General features: G+C 33.7%; 1 pseudogene; it reads right to left on the bottom strand.

Moving 5' to 3' along the window:
• Positions 1-716: 716 nt before the first annotated feature.
• LOC101724314 (small ribosomal subunit protein uS17 pseudogene) lies at positions 717-1,309 on the bottom strand (annotated as a pseudogene).
• Positions 1,310-18,136: the final 16,827 nt, after the last annotated feature.

The following is an 18,136-nucleotide window of genomic DNA, read 5'->3' as shown; positions in this document are numbered from 1 at the left end:
TGCTTTTCATAGATTATTTCATTATCTAACTGTAATATAGTAATTCAATATATTAATTTACAGAGTATAAAATTTTATCTCATATTTCATTCAATTTTAATGTATTAATAATATTTGGGTTTTTAATAAATAAAGTCGAAGCTATTCTTAAATCCTGAAGCCACTGTTCAAATTACTTTAACTGTCAAGTAAATTAAGATATTTAATTGTATTCCCTCTCATACTTTTCATTTTATCTACATGAATACTTAATTTTTGTGGTGTACTCATGTGAAAGATGATTAATAGGCAAAATTATAATTTTAGGAACAGTTTTTAATTTTTTAAATTTTTTATTATCCTAATAAAATTTAATTTCTGTTCTGGAGCAGAAGACAGAAATTTTAAACTTAGGTCACATAAAGTGAATCCTTCATCATAAACTTTTTCATTTGATATGTTTCTGGGTGATGAAGGCAAGTACTAAGAGAACTGCCATTTGGGGAACAATTGTTTAATAATGACACTTGTGTCCCATGAAGAAAAATTAAAAAACAGCCCTTTTAATTGAAGTCTTGAGCAATCAACACTGTTTAATATGATTAAAAATATCCTTGAAAATGAATTTATTATAAAGAATTTTTGTATTCAGAACATTAGCTTTGGATTAATACAATTCTGTTTCATTACTGAAATTTTTAATTAAATATTAGCATCCATTAAAAAGTATCATAGTCTTTTTTTTTTTTTTTTTTTTTTTTTTAAGAGCCAAAATAACTTTATTCCCTTGGGGTGGAGGGAGTGGCCAGGCGACATCAGAACTTTTGGAACTGCTTCTTGGTGCCGGCGGCTTTGGTGACCTTGAGCACATTGAAGCGCACTGTCTCGCTCAGCGGCCTGCACTCGCCCACCGTGACAATGTCGCCGATCTGGACGTCCCTGAAGCAGGGAGACAGGTGCGCTGACGTGTTCTTGTGGCACTTCTCCAAGCGATTGTATTTGCGGATGTAGTAGAGATAGTCGCGGCTGATGACAATGGTCTTCTGCATCTTCATCTTGGTCACCACGCCAGACAGGATCCGGCCTCGGATAGAGACGTTACCAGTGAAGGGGCATTTCTTGTCAATATACGTGCCCTCGATGGCCTCTTTGGGGGTCTTGAAGCACAGGCTGATGTTCTTGTAGTACTGAGGGAGCTTCTCCTTGCCAGTTTCTCCCACAGGACCTTCTTCTTGTTTTGGAAGATAGTCGGCTGCTTCTGGTAGGCACGCTCTGTCTGAATGTCCGCCATCTTCCCAGCCGGCTGAAAAGAAGAAGTATTAAAAGTAAATATTAAAAAGTATCATAGTCTTAATATTCATCACTGGGTAGTCTATCAGACAATGCATCATGAAACTACTGTTAAACAATTTGTAATTAAAACTCTACAAAAACTCCAAATATTTTGTTTAAGAATATGCATATAATTACTCCCTCTAAATTTTAATCTCATTAATAAGACTAAAGCTCCAGTAATAGGATTTAAAACAGCTATATGTTAAATAAATAAGGTCACCTTAAGTAATATGTAAACAATTTATAAACAGCAGTCTTACTCTGTTTATTTGTATGCATGAGTCTATGGTGATAAATGAACAACCTGTTCCAGGTACTAAAAGAGCTACTGAAATGAAGGACCAAAAATAGAATGCCACAGAGATCAAACTGCCAGAATTAAGCAATTCCATCCTTAAAAAGCTGAGAATTTCTTCAAATGCCAGCTTACAGGTGTGTGCAAAGAATGCAAATTACTAAGGTTACCTGTTCTTTCCCTCACCTAAATCTTTTTGAGATTTTTGCCTACATCAAAGTGAGATATTCATCTATTAATTAGTCTTTAGAAGGGAGGTCTATGTTGGCCTAATTCTTGCCACAATTTTCAGTAAATATACCATATCATTAGATGCCAAAGTTGATGAAGATACTTGAATCACCTGCTGAAGTAAAATTTGACTTTCTAGCTACACCAGAGAAAAATAACCACATAGAATTAACTGTAGTAGAAAACTGATGAAATTGCTTGCTGTGTAAACTCAAATGAACAAGTTTGCACTTGGTACCAGGCACAAAATATAAATAGGTTAAAAATCCCATTGAAATCAGAGTTGCTTAGCATGACTATGTAGAGTATGCTTTTCATGGCAAGAACACTAAGAGACAAGCAAAAATATGAATACTAACCAGGTAAAAAGTGAAAGAGAGAAGGATATTCTGTCCCTTACTCTGAGCTCCAGAAGTCACTTGCTGAGTTTGACCATGCAATATATCCTCACTTCCATACCTCTACCCTATACTTTTGCAGAAGTTGTATGGCCCCATTTAATTCTTAAATTACTTTCTTCATCCTTCTGTGACAGGTGATATGAGCAGAACTTTAAAGTAGCAGCCTGGGAGAAAATAAGTAGACAGCTACAAATGTTGGAGATAAAGGCAGGAAGTAAATCAGGTGGTAGATGAAGCCAGCAAGCCACTGTATACCATGAGATAAGATGGGATGTGCAGGAACACTGGGTGTGACTAGTGCAAGAAAAGATAGCAAAGTATCTGACCAAAAGTTGACCCTAAACTTTGGTCCTCATTATGGTGTATTCCTGTAAGAAAATCTATATGCAGAGAGAGAGAGGAAAAAATACATTTCTTTTTGTTTTTGTTGTTGTTGTTATTGGTGCACGTTTCTAGTACATGTACATGATATATCTTACTTATTTTGTTAACCACCACCCCTCTCCCTCCACCTCTCTGCAACTCTTAGACCCCTGATATATATATATGTGTTTATATATGTTTGTGGTACACGATGATGGTGTTCCTCATAGGGACTTGGTGCATGTACACAGTACTTAACAATTCCCTCCCTAACTTTTAAAATCACATTGCCCTCCCCTCCCTATATTTCTCAGTTCTCTTCCCATATGTTAAAGATTTATCTCTCTATTTCTTATTATTTATCTTTTGTTTTGCACTGTGTTTATATATTGGGGTTCTTATATAAGAGAAACTGCAATATTTAACTTTGTATACCCAGTATACTTCATTTACACTTACAATCCCAAGTAGCTTCCATTTTCCTGCAAATGACTCATTTATCTTTCTATATGGCAGAGTAGTACTTCATTGTGTATAAATATCCCATTTTCTATCTATTCTATCTATTCCTGTGCTTAGGGTGCTTCCAAGACTAACTATTACGAATTGTGCTGCTATAAATATGGGTGTGCATGTATCACTGTAATATGATGTGTTTAGCTTTTGGGGGGAAGATATCCAGAAGGGGAATAGCTGAGTCAAATGGAACCTCTATTTCTAGTTTTTCAAGAAGTCTCCATACCAATTTCTGTAGTAGTTGTAGTAGTTTACACTCCCACCAACAAAGGAGGGTTTCTTTTTCCCTTGCATCCTCCCCAATATTTGTCATTATTTGATTTCTTGAAGATACTATTCTTTCTGGGTTGAGATAGAATCTCAGTATTTTTAATTTGCATTTCTTGAATGGTCAGTGATGTTCAACATTTTTTCCTGTATTTACTGACCAATTTTACTTCTTTCAAGTACTGTCTACTCATTTTAGATTTCCATTTTTTAGTTTCATCCTTAAATTTGAGGGAGACTAATTTCTTTCAGTTCTTTATATATTCTAGATATTAGTCATTTGTCTGATGAGTAGCTAGTAAAATGCTTTTCCCATTCTATAGATTGTCTCAGTGGTTTCCTTTGCTGTGAAGAACCTTTTTAATTTGATGTGATCCTGTTTATTAATTCTTGGTATTATTTCTTGTGCAATTGGATTCTGTTTAGAAAGTCTTTGTCTATGACTATGTCTTCAAGAGTTTTACCTATTTTATCTTCCAGCAGATTAAGTGTTTCTGCTTTAATATTTACATCTTTGATCCATTTTGATTTTAGTTAAGAGCATGTTGATTGATATAGGTCTAGGTTCAATCTTCAGCACATAGCTAGCCAGTTTTCCCTCCACCATTTGTTGAAGAGGCTAGCTTTCTCCAGTGAAAGTAGTTGCCCCTTTTCTCAAAGATAAGGTAACTGAATAAGGCTGCAGTTGTTTCTACATCCTCTATTCTGTATCCCTCTTTCCATTAATTCAGAACTCTGTTTTTTATCAATACCATACTGTTTTTATTATTGTAGACTTGTAGTATAACTTGAATTCTGGGATTGTGATGCCTCCTGTGTTGTCCTTGTCATCCAGATTTGCTTTTGCTATTCTAGGTTTCTCCTGGTTCAGTTTGAATTTTTGCATTGTCTCTCTACTGACAGAAAACATCTCAAAGCACCTTTTGGGCCACATGACAATTCCCACCTGTATACTAATTAAAACACTAAACTGTTGGGACACCCTGACCCTTTTGGGAGAATTAGCAAATGTGTAATTAATGTAATTCTTTTGGGTTTCCACAAAAGAGATATGCATCATTTATTAAGTGCTGTTTTAATGTGTGAAGATGCTTTCTGCTCTGCCTGTGGGGTAGCCCAGCCACTCTTGTCTCTTTTGGGGGCTGCCTATAGGACAGCCAGTTTTGTTTCTTTCTTATAATAAACTTTCATTTTATTGTATTTGTTTTCCATCTGATGTAGCTAGGACCCACACAAGCTGATTACATTCCTTTTAGCACAATTTTTAAATATTTATTGTAAATAATTTATGTACTTTTTTTTTTTTTTTTGATACCGGGGATTGAACTCGGGTCCTGGCACTTGCGCAGCAGGCGGCAAAACTACTGAGCTAAATGCCCAGCCCTTTATGTACTTTTCTTTTACACTGTTTTTATAAACTCCCTTTAAGACAATGAAGGCATTTAATCTTTTTTGTACCACATACTATTTTTCACTTTTATTAGGATTATAGTTACTACTTAATGTATGGTTGTATAATGTCAATGAAATGAGAGATTTACTCATGAGGCACTGAGGAGCTGCAAATGAGACCATGTGGGAACTCCTTTGTGCTGCATCAGAGTTAATTCTGAAGTCAGTACAAATACTGCCTTGCGAAGGAAAGGACACATGTATTCCTGTGTTCGTGTTCTAGGTAGAGATATCAGTTTGGTGAAATAGGATACTTAAGTAACATCTCTTTATTGATTACTTGTAAGAAAAAAATTTACCAGCTATTCCTCAAAGGACTAATATCTACAATCTATAAAGAACTCAAAAAAAAAAATTAGACTCCTGACATTTAAAGAGCAATCTAAAAATGGGCATTGGGAATGAATAGAAACTTCTCAGACAAAGAAGTACAAAGAGCAAATAAATAATTGAAAAAATGTTCCACATCACTAGTCATTCCAGACATCCAAATTAAAATAACACTGAGATTCCATCTCAGTCCAGAAAGAATGGCTATAATCAAGAACTCAACCAATAACAAATGCTGGCAAGGCCATAGGGAAAAAGGATCCCTTCTCTAATGTTGGTGGAAGTGTAGACTGGTGCAACCACTGTGAAAAACAGTATGGAGATTCCTCAAGAAACTGAAACTAAAGGTTATATTTGACTCAGCTCTTCCCCTTTTAGGTATCTGCCCAAAAGAGTTAAGATCCTCATACCATAGCCGTATATGCATATCCGTGTTTGTAGCGGCACAATTTATAAAAGCTAAATCTTAGAAACAGCCTAGATGCGTATTAAGGGATGAAAGAATAAAGAAAATGTGGTTTTTATATACAATGGAATACTAGTCTGCATAAAGAAGGATAAATAGGAGACATTTTAAGGTAATGGATCCACCTTGCAAATATAATTTTAAGTTAAATAAATAGGACACATATGTTTAAAGTTCGCATTGTGTGAGAAACCCAACGGGTAAATAAGTACCAAATGGATGACAGATAATGAGAAATAGGAAGCAAATATTCAAAAGGAAAGGGGAACAAAGGGGGAAGGGGAATTGAAGGGAGGGAGTAGGCCTCAAAAATAAAAAAAGAAATTAAAGTTAAAAGAATGGAAGTAAAACAATAGAAACAAAGTTTTATAAAGGGAGAGAGGAAGAAGGATTGAAGGGAAGGAACCAGAAGGGGAAAAGTAATTAAGATATATTATGTACAAGGATAAACTCTCTATGATGAAAGTGTTCATTATGTATGCCAAAAGTGTACTAGTAAAATTAGTTTAAAAACTAAAATGTCCCAGCCCGGGATTTAGCTCAGTGGTTCTGCTGCCTGTCTCCCAAGCGCAAGCTCCCAAGTTCTATCCCATGCCAAAAAAAAGGTATCAGGATGTTACAAGTAAAGTGAATAATTTTATTTTTACTTCAGAATAGCTACCTTTGAAATTACGATTACTAACTTCTTTTTTTATTAGTACGTGTTTGCAATTCATGTGGTTTTCTTTTTCTTTTTTTTTTTTTTTTTTTAATTCATGTGGCTTTCAATCATCTTGGGAGTGGTTACAGCTACGTACTAGAGCTTCTTTTTCTTCTTTTTCTTCTTCTTTTTTTTTTTTTTTGATCGTACCAGGATCGGACTCAGGACCTTGTCCTTGTGAGGCAGGCAACGGCCCCACTGAGCTAAATTCCCCTCCCAGAGCTTCTTTTTTTAAAAAATTCCCTTCCCTTCCCTTTTCCTGCCCCTGCCCTCTCTCCTACTGGTTTCCCTGTCCACTTTTTCATACTGTTGTTGTTGCTGTTGTTGGTACCGGAGATCGAACTCGGGACCTTATGCTTGCGAGGCAGGGTGGCAGAACCACTGAGCTAAATCTCCGGGCCATACTTGATTTTATGTGTCTTAGCTCATGCTATGGAGTATAGAGTTTACATTAATGGAGGTTATTTGGTTTGTGTATATAGCACATCTTTCTTCTCATTTCCTTTCCTCTCTTCTTCACCCCTCATCCTAGTTCCCTTGGACCACTTTCCTAACAAGAGAAGCACTTACTTGTCTCTTTCTATCCATTCTATAATCATTTTATTTGTTTTTAATTTGCCTCACTCAGATGAGAAATATCATCAGGTATTTAAGCTTGTGTGTCTGACTTATTTCACTCAACATATTATTTATCAGGTGGATCTATTTTCCTATAAATGTCTCAGATTTTTCATTCTTTCTAGCCAAAATAGTATACCATCATATGTAGATTACTAATTTCTATTTAATAATATGTTAATTTTCAAAAAATTTATGTAACATAACATAAATAAGCTAAAATATCAATTAGAGAAATAAGACTGAAATCTTTCTGTATTTTATCTAAATTTTGATCCTTGAATTTCTACTTACTTATGAAGATCTACTTAGGGCTGGGGATATAGCTCAATGGTTCTGCCACCTGCCTCACAGGTGCAAGGACCCAAGTTCAATCCCTGATACCAAAAAAGAAAAAAATGACCTAACTTATCTTTTTATTTGATTTAAACAAATTATTTATATATGCTAGATAAAATAATTTGTATATTTCTATATACACATTGTTATATGTATTATATGTATTTCTAACACTTTCTTCCAGCTATGGTTGTGGTTTGCTTTTTCAGTTGCTGAAAGGTGCTTTTCATTAGCAGAAGAATGTTTTTCTTTTTTGAATAGTCCTATTTATCAATTTGGTGAATTGGATTAAACAAGTTGCTATGGCTTATGTCTAGATGTCTCCCCAAAGTCTCATGAAGTCTTAGATAAGGTTTTTTCAGAGGTGGCTGAATCTATAGTATTTGATTGATTCATGATGCAGTGCAGGCTCAAGGGCACTAGGATTAAGAGTGTGAGTGCTGCCCACCCTGAGCGGTCTTGATAAGATAAAAGGGGCAGAAAGACACTTTAAGGTGCACTATTATTGCTGCCATGTGGCTACCATGAACTGTCCTCCTCTGTGAAGCCCCTGTGCCAAGCCACCCTGCCTTGGAGCCAGCCGATTATGGACTGAAACCTCTACAAACTGTGAGCTAAATAAACCTTTCCCCCTTTAACTTTGGGTGGTAGGTATTTTGTCTCAGAAATGAAAGAAAAGTAACTAAGATACCAAGAAAAGATACATGAATAGCCCTCAGATATATGAAAAAATACTTAATATCATAAATTATCATATAAGTGAAAACTTTAGAGCAGCAAAGTGGATAATCTTTGGCAAATGTGAAGGAGACTAAGAGATGGAGAGAAGAAAAGGAGAGGGACATACAAAGAATTAAGATGTGTTATGCACATGTACCAGCTCCTCATGACGCATGTAATCATTATGTACTGTGAACGTGGGCCAATAACAGTATTTTTGAAAAAAATCACAGTGGACAAAATTTAAACTTAGGTGCTTGAGCAGTTAGGATTTCTATACACTGCTGGTGGAAATTTGAAATTGTTCAACCATTTGGTAAAATTTTTTGCTGGTTTCTATGAAGGGAAGAGTAAGTACCTCTGCTATTACTGACCAATTACTTTCTTAGGTATCCATCCAGGGAAATAAATATGTATGTCCTCAAAAGAATTGTAAACAAATATCAGTCACTGCCTTCTTCATAATAACTTGAAACTAGAAACAAACCAAATGTCCCTTTGCAAGCATAGTGACAACCTATGTAACATTCATAAAACTGGTTATTATTCATCAGTACAAAAAGAATGCACAGATGTGCCCAGAACTACAAATAAATGTAAACATGTTGACTCCAAGTGGCCAGCAGGAAATATATCACAAATTTCACAAGTGGGAAAAACTAATATATGGTGGTAGAAATCAGAACAGTAAAAAAGTGGTTACCTCCTGAATACTGGGCAGAGGATATGGGACTTGAACTTTTCAGAAAATAATGAGAGGTGGGGATATACCTGCATGTGTTTGATCATTTTCAACTTCCATCATTCTAAGTGGTTAAGATATGTACATTTTACAGTACACAAGTTGTACCACAAGTGAGTACTGCTTGGTTTTTTTATTTTTAATTACGTCCTTATTGTTTCAGAAGCCTGGAATCTAAAATGACTTTTTTGATAATCACATCATTTAATTGGTATTTTTTTTCTATACATATTTTTAAAAAGACTGCCTAGTGCTTTATAAATGTTTAAGCTAGAATCTAAATTATAGGTAGAAATTTCTACAGAATCAATATGTTTGCTCTTTTACCTATGAGAAATGCATATTCATTTATATACTTTCAGATTTTTCTGGTATTGAACATTTATTAAATCATTGTGATAAAAGCTAATTTCATGCTTGGAATGGAATTGCTTGCAAACATTGAGTATAATCTGAGTATTATATTAAAAAGTATGATTTCTAGAATAAACACTAGCACATATGCTCTATTCTAACCTATATTTTAAATTTATCTAGATTTAACTAAATATGAGAAAAAATAGGTAGAAGACAACGATCTGGATTGTAAAGAGTAAATTTTTTAAATTTATAATATAAGAAAATTATTGGAGACTTCTCAATACAAAACCAAGAAGGCTATGAATTCTACACTGCAAAGAAGTTTAAAAAATTGTATTTAATACCTCACTAACAAAAAGGAATTTCTAATATTAAATTTGGAATAAGAGACTTTTAGACAAATATGTATTAAATTTCTGTACCTATTATTACTCACATACTTAGCCTACTATTTAAAATGAAAAGGGGTTCTTTTAAGATGTTAAAAATGTGCACAATTGGGCCGGGGATTTAGCTCAGTGGTTCTGCCGCCTCCCTTGCAAGCCCAAGGACCCAAGTTTGATCCCCGGTACCAAACAAACAAAAAAAAACAAAACCAAAAAATGTGCACAATCAGTATAGCAGATAAAGCTATGGACACAATCCATTGATTATGCTTAACCATTTCTTGATTACAAAAAAACTCCCTTTTTTCCCATTTATATGCAATAAGTTTCTTCAATCTGTTTTATATTCTATTTCATGTCCTTAACTAACATGATTAACATTTATCAGTCTACAATTCCCTTCTCATATACTATCATTCACAGACCATCCTTTTAAAATACCAGCTTCATTTTAACTAGATTCTAAGATCCTTCAGGCAAGAGCTTCATTTTATCTCCCTGGCATCTTTTAAATGTTCCTTGTTGTAGGCTCTGCATATACATTCTACTTGGTCTCACTCACTAATTACCAATTTTTGTTGATGAATTGTTCAGTGTAGAAATGGTCTAAGTTTAAAGCAATAGATTCCCCTTATGAATGTCTTACCAAATCTTTAATTAACTACTTTCTTTCTGGGGTTCATTTATTGAACTTACTTTGGCCAAGGCACTAATCATATATATTTATGAATATTACCAGGATAAGAAACTATTATATTATTCCTAATTACATTGTATATATTTCTTATTAGTAGTCTTTCAAAAATCAATAAAATATTTATGATTCTATACATTTAAGTAAAAGTTAACTAAAGTTTTCCTTAGAAACAAAAACTTCACTGTAGAATTAATATTTTAACTAATTGATCTAAGAGTACAGAAATCATTATTAATTATGATAAATTTTATATAAGCCACTAGGAAATTGGAAAACTCAAAATTATACTTCTAAAGTAAATATCTGAGGAATAATTGCACATAGATGGCTAGGGAGAGGAAGATAGCAAATATAACTTCTATGTTTTTTTGGGGGGTGGTATCAGGGATCAAACCGGGGTCCTTGTGCGAGGCAGGCGGTGGAACCACTGAGCTAAATCACCAGCCCTATGTTTTCTTAGTCAAGTCACTAGAACACTCACTTGCAAAGGTACAGCATACCAGGTTAAGGAAAGAGAGGAATAATGTTTAAATATTTTTATTATTTACAGAAGGTAAAATTCTTAACCCAATAACTTTCAGAGGAAGAGCTTTAAAAATTATCAGGCTGTATTTTCATTATAAATATACCAATTAGCTCACTACTTAAAATAAAAAAACATGCCAGCTAATATTACACTGATGGAATTGTTGTAAGGAGAAATGAGGTACAGGAATTGCTTAGAGGAGAAATGCTCACTTGCCCTTAAGATGTATTGAATCATGGAATTGAAAAGGATCACCACTCATGTTATCAGATAGCTAAGTTCATTGCTGCCTGCACTGAGGGAGAACAGCGCTTCTGCAATCTTAGTGTCTCAGACAAGCAATATCTAAACTGACATGTTTATGAGATTTGAAAATCCACTTTAAAACTTTGAGTGTTTGATACTTTATCTCATCAATGAAAAAAGTAATTAAGACAGGAGAAATATCTGAGCCCCAGAGAGCATGTGCCTACACTGTGTTCTAGAATTTGGACCAGGTTTTATGTACATAAATAATTGTGTTTTCTGAAATGTTATGTCCTAATTAATACTTTCCAAATGAACTGGAGACATAGTACCAATAAAGAAATCATTTCATAGGTTTTTTTTTCTGAAAATTAAATAAAACTTGAAAATGTACTAGAATATGAAAATCACTACAATAGTTCAAAGATTTAATTATAATGTGAATGGAGTTACAGATAACGTTCACCAAACCAACACATGACCATATGAGACTTGCATATTCTATAGTGTTTTGGCCTCTATCATAATGGTAACTCAAAAAGAGCCCACTTGTTAAGAACAGGATGAGAACAAGGAGATGAACACTGCACAAGGTCTAGACTTAAGAATAAAAAAAAGGAGTGAAGAGGAAGCCTTCTTCTAAAAAGAAAGGGAATTTCACCCTTTACACATAACTATGATTTTGGAGAAATATTTCTAAAATCTTTATTACTTGCCATTTTCATTATAGTAGCCATTGTTTTTCTGCCTTGTATTTCTGCAGTGTTCTAATGTGAGCAACACATTAACCAACCCCCCGCCAAATACACCTTGATCCAAGTACATTTCTTCAAGGGAAAACACTCATCTGTCCTACCTGGAACCAATTTCATTTGGCTGGTGATCTCATTCTACTCTTTTAAGAGTAAATCTAGTCACATAACCAAGTTTGGGCACATTTGAGTAACAGTTCTGCTGGAACTCATAATTGGTACAAAGGCACATAGTCAAACAGATCAACGTTCTGAGATTTTCTGTAAAGTTATGGATTTTTAATTTTTTTCTGCCATTGCTACTAAATCAGAGGAATGTAAGCCAAGGTGTATACTGCCTACAATGTGAAGTTTTGGAAATTTTTTCTATAAAGGGCTAAATAGTATATATTTTAGGCTTTGTGCATCATCTGACCTCTGGGAAAATTATTCAGCTCTGCAATTCTTACAAGACAATAGTCATAGACAAAATGCAAACAAACTGAATTGCTATTGTTCCAATAAAACTTTATTTACAAATGATAGGCTGGATTTGACCAGATAGCTATGTTTTGCAAGTCCCTGATAAAGAATTATAGAATCTATATCCTACAGACAGATAATGTGCATTATTTTATCACTGGAATTCATTTTTGTCTATATATAAATACAAATTGATTAATCAGAGCCAATTATAGAGATATGAAGACAGAAGTCTGAAAATAATATTTGAGATCTGTTTAGTTACTTATTGTGGCTTAACAAACTACTCCAAAACTTAGCAGCTTGAAAAAATACTTTTATTACCTCCTTAGTTTCTGTGTATCAAAAATCTAAAGTAGGAATCTGGAGGTACAGGTTAGGGTTAAAGCACTTGTGTAGCATATGTGAGGCCTGAGTTTGATCCACAGCATTCCAAAAATAAAGCAAAACAAAATAGAAATGGCTTAGTTGGGATATTTCAGCTCAGTCTCTAATGAGGCTCAACTGGGCTTGGCAGATCTACTTCCAAGTTCATCACTTTTTTGTTGTTGTTTGTTTTTGTTTTGTTTTGCTGTGGCAGACTTTGTATCTTTGCAGTCTATTTCATGGAAAGTTCCTCATTTCTTTCCCATGATGGCGTTTCCATAATACATCTTGTTTCCTCAAGAGTAAATGGCAAAGACAAAGTGAGCAACAAAGGTATGATGGAAGCCATAGACTTTAACACAGTTTTGTAAGTGACCATCGCTTGTGCTGCGGCTGTTGGTCACACAGACCAACACTTGTACAATATGGGAGGGGACTACACAGGACTTTGACTTTCAGGAGGCAGGCTGGCTACTGCTCAGTCCTAGGAGCATCCATAATTGACTCTGCCTGAATCATTTTCTGTATTTTCATGTTAGAGTAACATATATCATTTCTTTAAGTTTGTTCTCCCTTGAAGTAAATTAAGGTTTTTATCTGCTTTGTTTTATAAACTCTAAAAAACACAAAATGTGAGTAGGGCAGCTGGAAGAGAAGAGGGTAATCAAGAAAGGGAAAATGGGAATGCATATTATTCACCACAAGTACTTTGGGGTGGAGAGCATGAAGATGTAATACTTTGATAGTTCATCAAAGGAGTAAAATTAAACTAAATTCCTGACAGCAAAGAGGACAAAGAAAGGAGTTTCATATCGGGCTACCTCTAATCAGAGATGAAATACTGGAAATTTAATTAATTAAAGTTCCATGTCAGGATCAGTTTGTTTACCCACACAGGGTTAAAGAGCGGAAGATAATACAGATCTGTAAATATATAGTTCAGACAAATTGTACAAGATGTGAGACTTCAATGAGATCCAATAAAAGCACTAAAACTACTCAAGAATAGCTGACTATTGGAAAGTTTTGCAGGAAAAATTCATGTTTATTGTTACACTGTAAAACAACATTTGTTATATAATAGCTACAGCTGCATAGCTGTATAGACTTTCTTAGAAAATCTGAATAAATTGCACCAACAGGCCTAGAATAAAAGACAGTTATAAACAGGGAATATCATTAGGATTTTATGGCAGTAAATCTTATTAATAAAACTACTGCTTAAAATGCACAATGAATAACATAATATTTTCTTTTTCCCCATGAGTTATTGAAGTGAACTTTTTATATTAGACTTAAAAGGATTTTAAAGGATTGAGATATTAGAATTTTTTAATACTGGAATATGAAAAATTTTAATTTTATATATATGGGAAGACAATAACTTACAATATTAATTCAAATACTCAGATATTTGCTTTTAGTTAAACATAACAACAAAAAATATTTATAATGGTTTAACCTAAGTCAAAATGCTTGTGAATTCTGCAAAATTCTTCTGTATGTATGGTTTACTCAGTTAAACATCAATATCCAAGAATAACGTAGAAATTGTAATCTACTAGATAGTAATAATATAATAATAGAAAAACTATAATTATCCAATTCACTAAATAATATACAATTTTAGTTTATTATAATGTAGATTTTATAATACTATCAAAGTAAAATAACCTTCTCATAATGATCCATAGTTATAATCATTTACAGTCTATTTGTATAATGAAATGCTTCCTATTCACATCAGAGTAATTTTATTGATGATAGGTGTTCTTTGCAGAAATCATAGCTGAAATTGCATTGTAGAAAGAAGGTATCAAATCAACATAGCGAACATATTTTATTATTAAAATATAAACATTGTTAGTGCCACCTACTGGTAGAAAGAAGAAAGTAAATAGAATAATTTCATTTACATAAGAATAATGAGTGATGTATAAATATTGAACAACATGTACCTAAAAACTATGAAGTTTTTTTGAATACTTGATAAATTAATTATAGTTTACTCCTTGACTTATAAAGATAAGTAAGTGATTTAAAGGTTGAATGAATAAATAAAATAATTTTTGTACATAGTATTTTAAAATAAATTATTTTAGTTTAGTGGTTTTCGTAACTGAACTACGATTAATATAAATTTAGAGGTGAATTTTATTAATTTATTTTAATTTACTTGAATATATATGTTTAATTTATATTTATATGAATGTTTAATTTAACATTCATGAATTTGTGAATATGTATAATTTTTCACTTTTTTATCAAAGCTAGACATATTTTAATACTAACATAGAATCTTTGCCTATAAATTTGGAAATCTAATGGAAGCCTCTTTGAGAGTTTGAATATTTATTTGTTGTTTATGTTTTTTTATTGTATCAAGAAACTATCATTTACCATGCTACTAAACAATATCCACTTGCATCATTTAGAACAGTGTTTCATCTTCTACATTATTGTTACATAAAAAAATTGTAAAAGCAGCAGAATCCACATAGAATAAATTCTCAAATAAAATGCACAGTTATTGACAGGTAGGACTAAAGTGGGTTCATTTTTTATTTATTTTTTGATATTTTAATAATTTTTCAAGAACTGTAGATCTTTTTAAAAAATTGAAATAAAACAATAGTATTAAAACTGATTAGTAAATATATAACAGTTTAATAAAAATAGATACAATGTCTAATAAGAAAATGTAATTATCTTCTAAATTAAGCAGTGATATAAAAATTTTTCATTACTTTTTGCTACTTGATTTTTAAAATAACAATATAGAATCATGAATTCCGAATTTCTAAAAATACAATGATAAATAAAATTTTAAAAATTTAATTAATACAAGGGGAAGACTCCTAACTCATACTTCCACACCTGGATTAGAAGTGATTTTGATAGAGAAAAATGTGTTGTTGTTCATGCTCAGTGGAGACTTAGTGATTTTTCTGGTGATCCTTCAAGGGGCAAAAGGAAGGGGGGATTGAAGGATTGGAGCAAGTAGAGCCCTGTATCCCCTATATCCGCCTCTACTTTCACCTGTTCAACCCTGGTGGTTTGGATCGCTGTCCTGACAGATCTCCTATACAATATGCATATGTTTCTATATAAACAACTTGGTTTAAAAATATTGTACAGTATTATGGCCTATGTCCATGAAGTTTAAGAATAATGCAGGTAAGGGAGCTACTTTAGGTATTTCTTTGTTTTCTAATGGGTTCACATAGAAATTCTTCATAGTATCCAGGCACCATCACTTCCTATTTGTGGCCATGAACCTCTTTTCATATTCTTTATTGTCTAATGTCATCTTCCTGGCTAACATACTGTCTCCAACCATGAAAGAAACAATAGCAATGCTGGCGTTACTCACCAGGATTGTGAATGCCTATTAGAACCTATTTGTACCGAAACAACTGGTGCTTCTTGCTCTTCAGTTCTCCAATGTTATTTTTTAATCCATTTTTTAAAAATTAATTTTACTGGTACATGTTAGGTATGCAATCTAGTGACATTCATCATTAAAAATTTGAACCTTTTCATAATCTCTCTTGGTTCTTATTTTTCCCCCATTCCCCTGCCCTCCCTTTAACTCCTCCTCCCTTCCCTATTTACAAAGACTTTGTTTCCATTTTTTTATTTTCTCATATTAATTCCATTCACTTGTTTTCTTTCCCCTATCCCTCCCACTTCCTGTTCCCTTTACCTCTTTTCTTACTTATTTTATGTAGATTGTATGCTTACTCATGACATTGCAGCATGCATTGTGCTACCCATGACTATTGCATCTAATGACTGTCTGCACGGTTGTCACTTTACTTCATTGAGTGAGGACTACAGATTCAAGTCTTACCTAAATTATGCAGGAAAATATAAATAATTATTCATTTTATGATCAGATTTATTTTATTTTTTTAATTAAATTCTTTGTTGGTACATTGTAGGTATACAATACAATTACATTTCTCATTGGGAATTGTACCTTTACATAATGCATCTTGGTTCTTACTTTTTTCCCCATTCCGAGCCCTCCCTTCATGCCCTCCACCCTTCCCTATCTACAAAGACTTGATTTCCATTTTTTCCATTTCTCATCATTTTTTCTTTCCCTTCTTTCCTTTCCCCTGCCCCTCCCACTACCCCTATCCCTTTGGACCTTTTCTTCCTATTTTGCATTATCGATTATTTATTCTAATCATTGGTACATTTTAGGTATACAATATAATGACATTTATCATTGGAAATTTGCACCTTTACATAGTCTCTCTTGGTTCTTATTTGTCACCCTTGCCCAGCCCTCCCTTCAACCCCTCCAGTCCTCCCTATTTACAAAGATTTTGTTCCAATTTTTCTATTTTCTCATATTAACGCCATTCCTTTCTCTCCTTTCCCCTAGACCCCCCACTTCCTTCCCCTTTGCCCCTTTTCTTCCTATTTCATATTACCTATTATAAATTTTAGTCGTTATTTACACTTTCAGTTTCTCACACCAGAGAAACGATTCGGTATTTATACATTCATGTCCTATTTATTTCACTTAAGAGTATTGCCTCAATGTGCATCCACTTAGCTGTGAATGTCTCTAATTTCTCATTTTTTATGGCTGAGTAGTATTCCATTTTATTAAAAAACCACATTTTCTTTATTCACTCTCCAGTTGATGGGCATTTGGGCTGCTTCCAAGTTTTAGCTATTACAAATGGTGCTGCTATGAACATGGGCGCATATATATCACTGTGGTATGATTCTTTTAATTCTATGGGGAAGATCCCCAGCAGTGGAATAGCAGGGTCAAATGGGACTTCCAGTCCTAGTTCTTTGAGGTATCTCCATACTGATTTCCACAGTGGTTGCACCAGTCTACACTCTCAACAGCAGTGGAGCAGGGTTCCTCTTTCCCCACAGCCCCACCAGCATTTGTTATTGGTTGATTTCATGATAGCAGCCATTCTTTCTGGAGTGAAGTGGAATCTCAGCGTTGTTTTCATTTGCACCTCTCGAATGACCAGTGATGTTGAACATTTTTTCATGTATTTATTTGCTATTTCTACTTCTTTGTCTGAGAAATGTCTGTTCATTTCAGATGCCCATTTTTCGATTGGGTCTTTAAATTTAAGAGGTCTAATCTTTTTAAGTTCTTTATAGATTCGAGATAGTAGACCTTTGTCTGAGGAAGAGCAGGTGAAGATTTTTTCCCACATTGTGGGTTGTCTCTTCACACTGCTGGTGGTTTCTCTTGCTGTGCAGAAGCCTTTTAATAAGAAGAGATCCCACTTGTTGATTGTTTGTGCTAGTTCACGGGTAACTGAGGTTTTGTTCATAAAATGATTTCCTACACCGATGTCTTCAAGAGTTCTACCTAACCTCTGTTCCAACTGGTTCAGAATTTCTATTTTAATACTTAGATCTTTAATCCATTTTGATTTTAGTTTAGTGCATGGTGAGAGATACAGGTCTAGTTTTAATCTTTGGCAAGTTGAAGCCCAATTTTTCCAGCACCATTTATTAAAGAGGCTATCTTTCCTCCAGTGAGGGTGTTTGGTTCTTTTAAAGAAGATGAGATGGCTGAGTGTGTCTGGCATTGTTT

Source organism: Heterocephalus glaber, unplaced genomic scaffold (genome assembly GCF_053883595.1).
Source record: "Heterocephalus glaber isolate CG9 unplaced genomic scaffold, H.glaber_assembly_v1.0 deba00001509, whole genome shotgun sequence".
Lineage (NCBI taxonomy): Eukaryota > Metazoa > Chordata > Mammalia > Rodentia > Bathyergidae > Heterocephalus > Heterocephalus glaber.
This window is presented reverse-complemented; position numbering and strand designations above follow the sequence as displayed.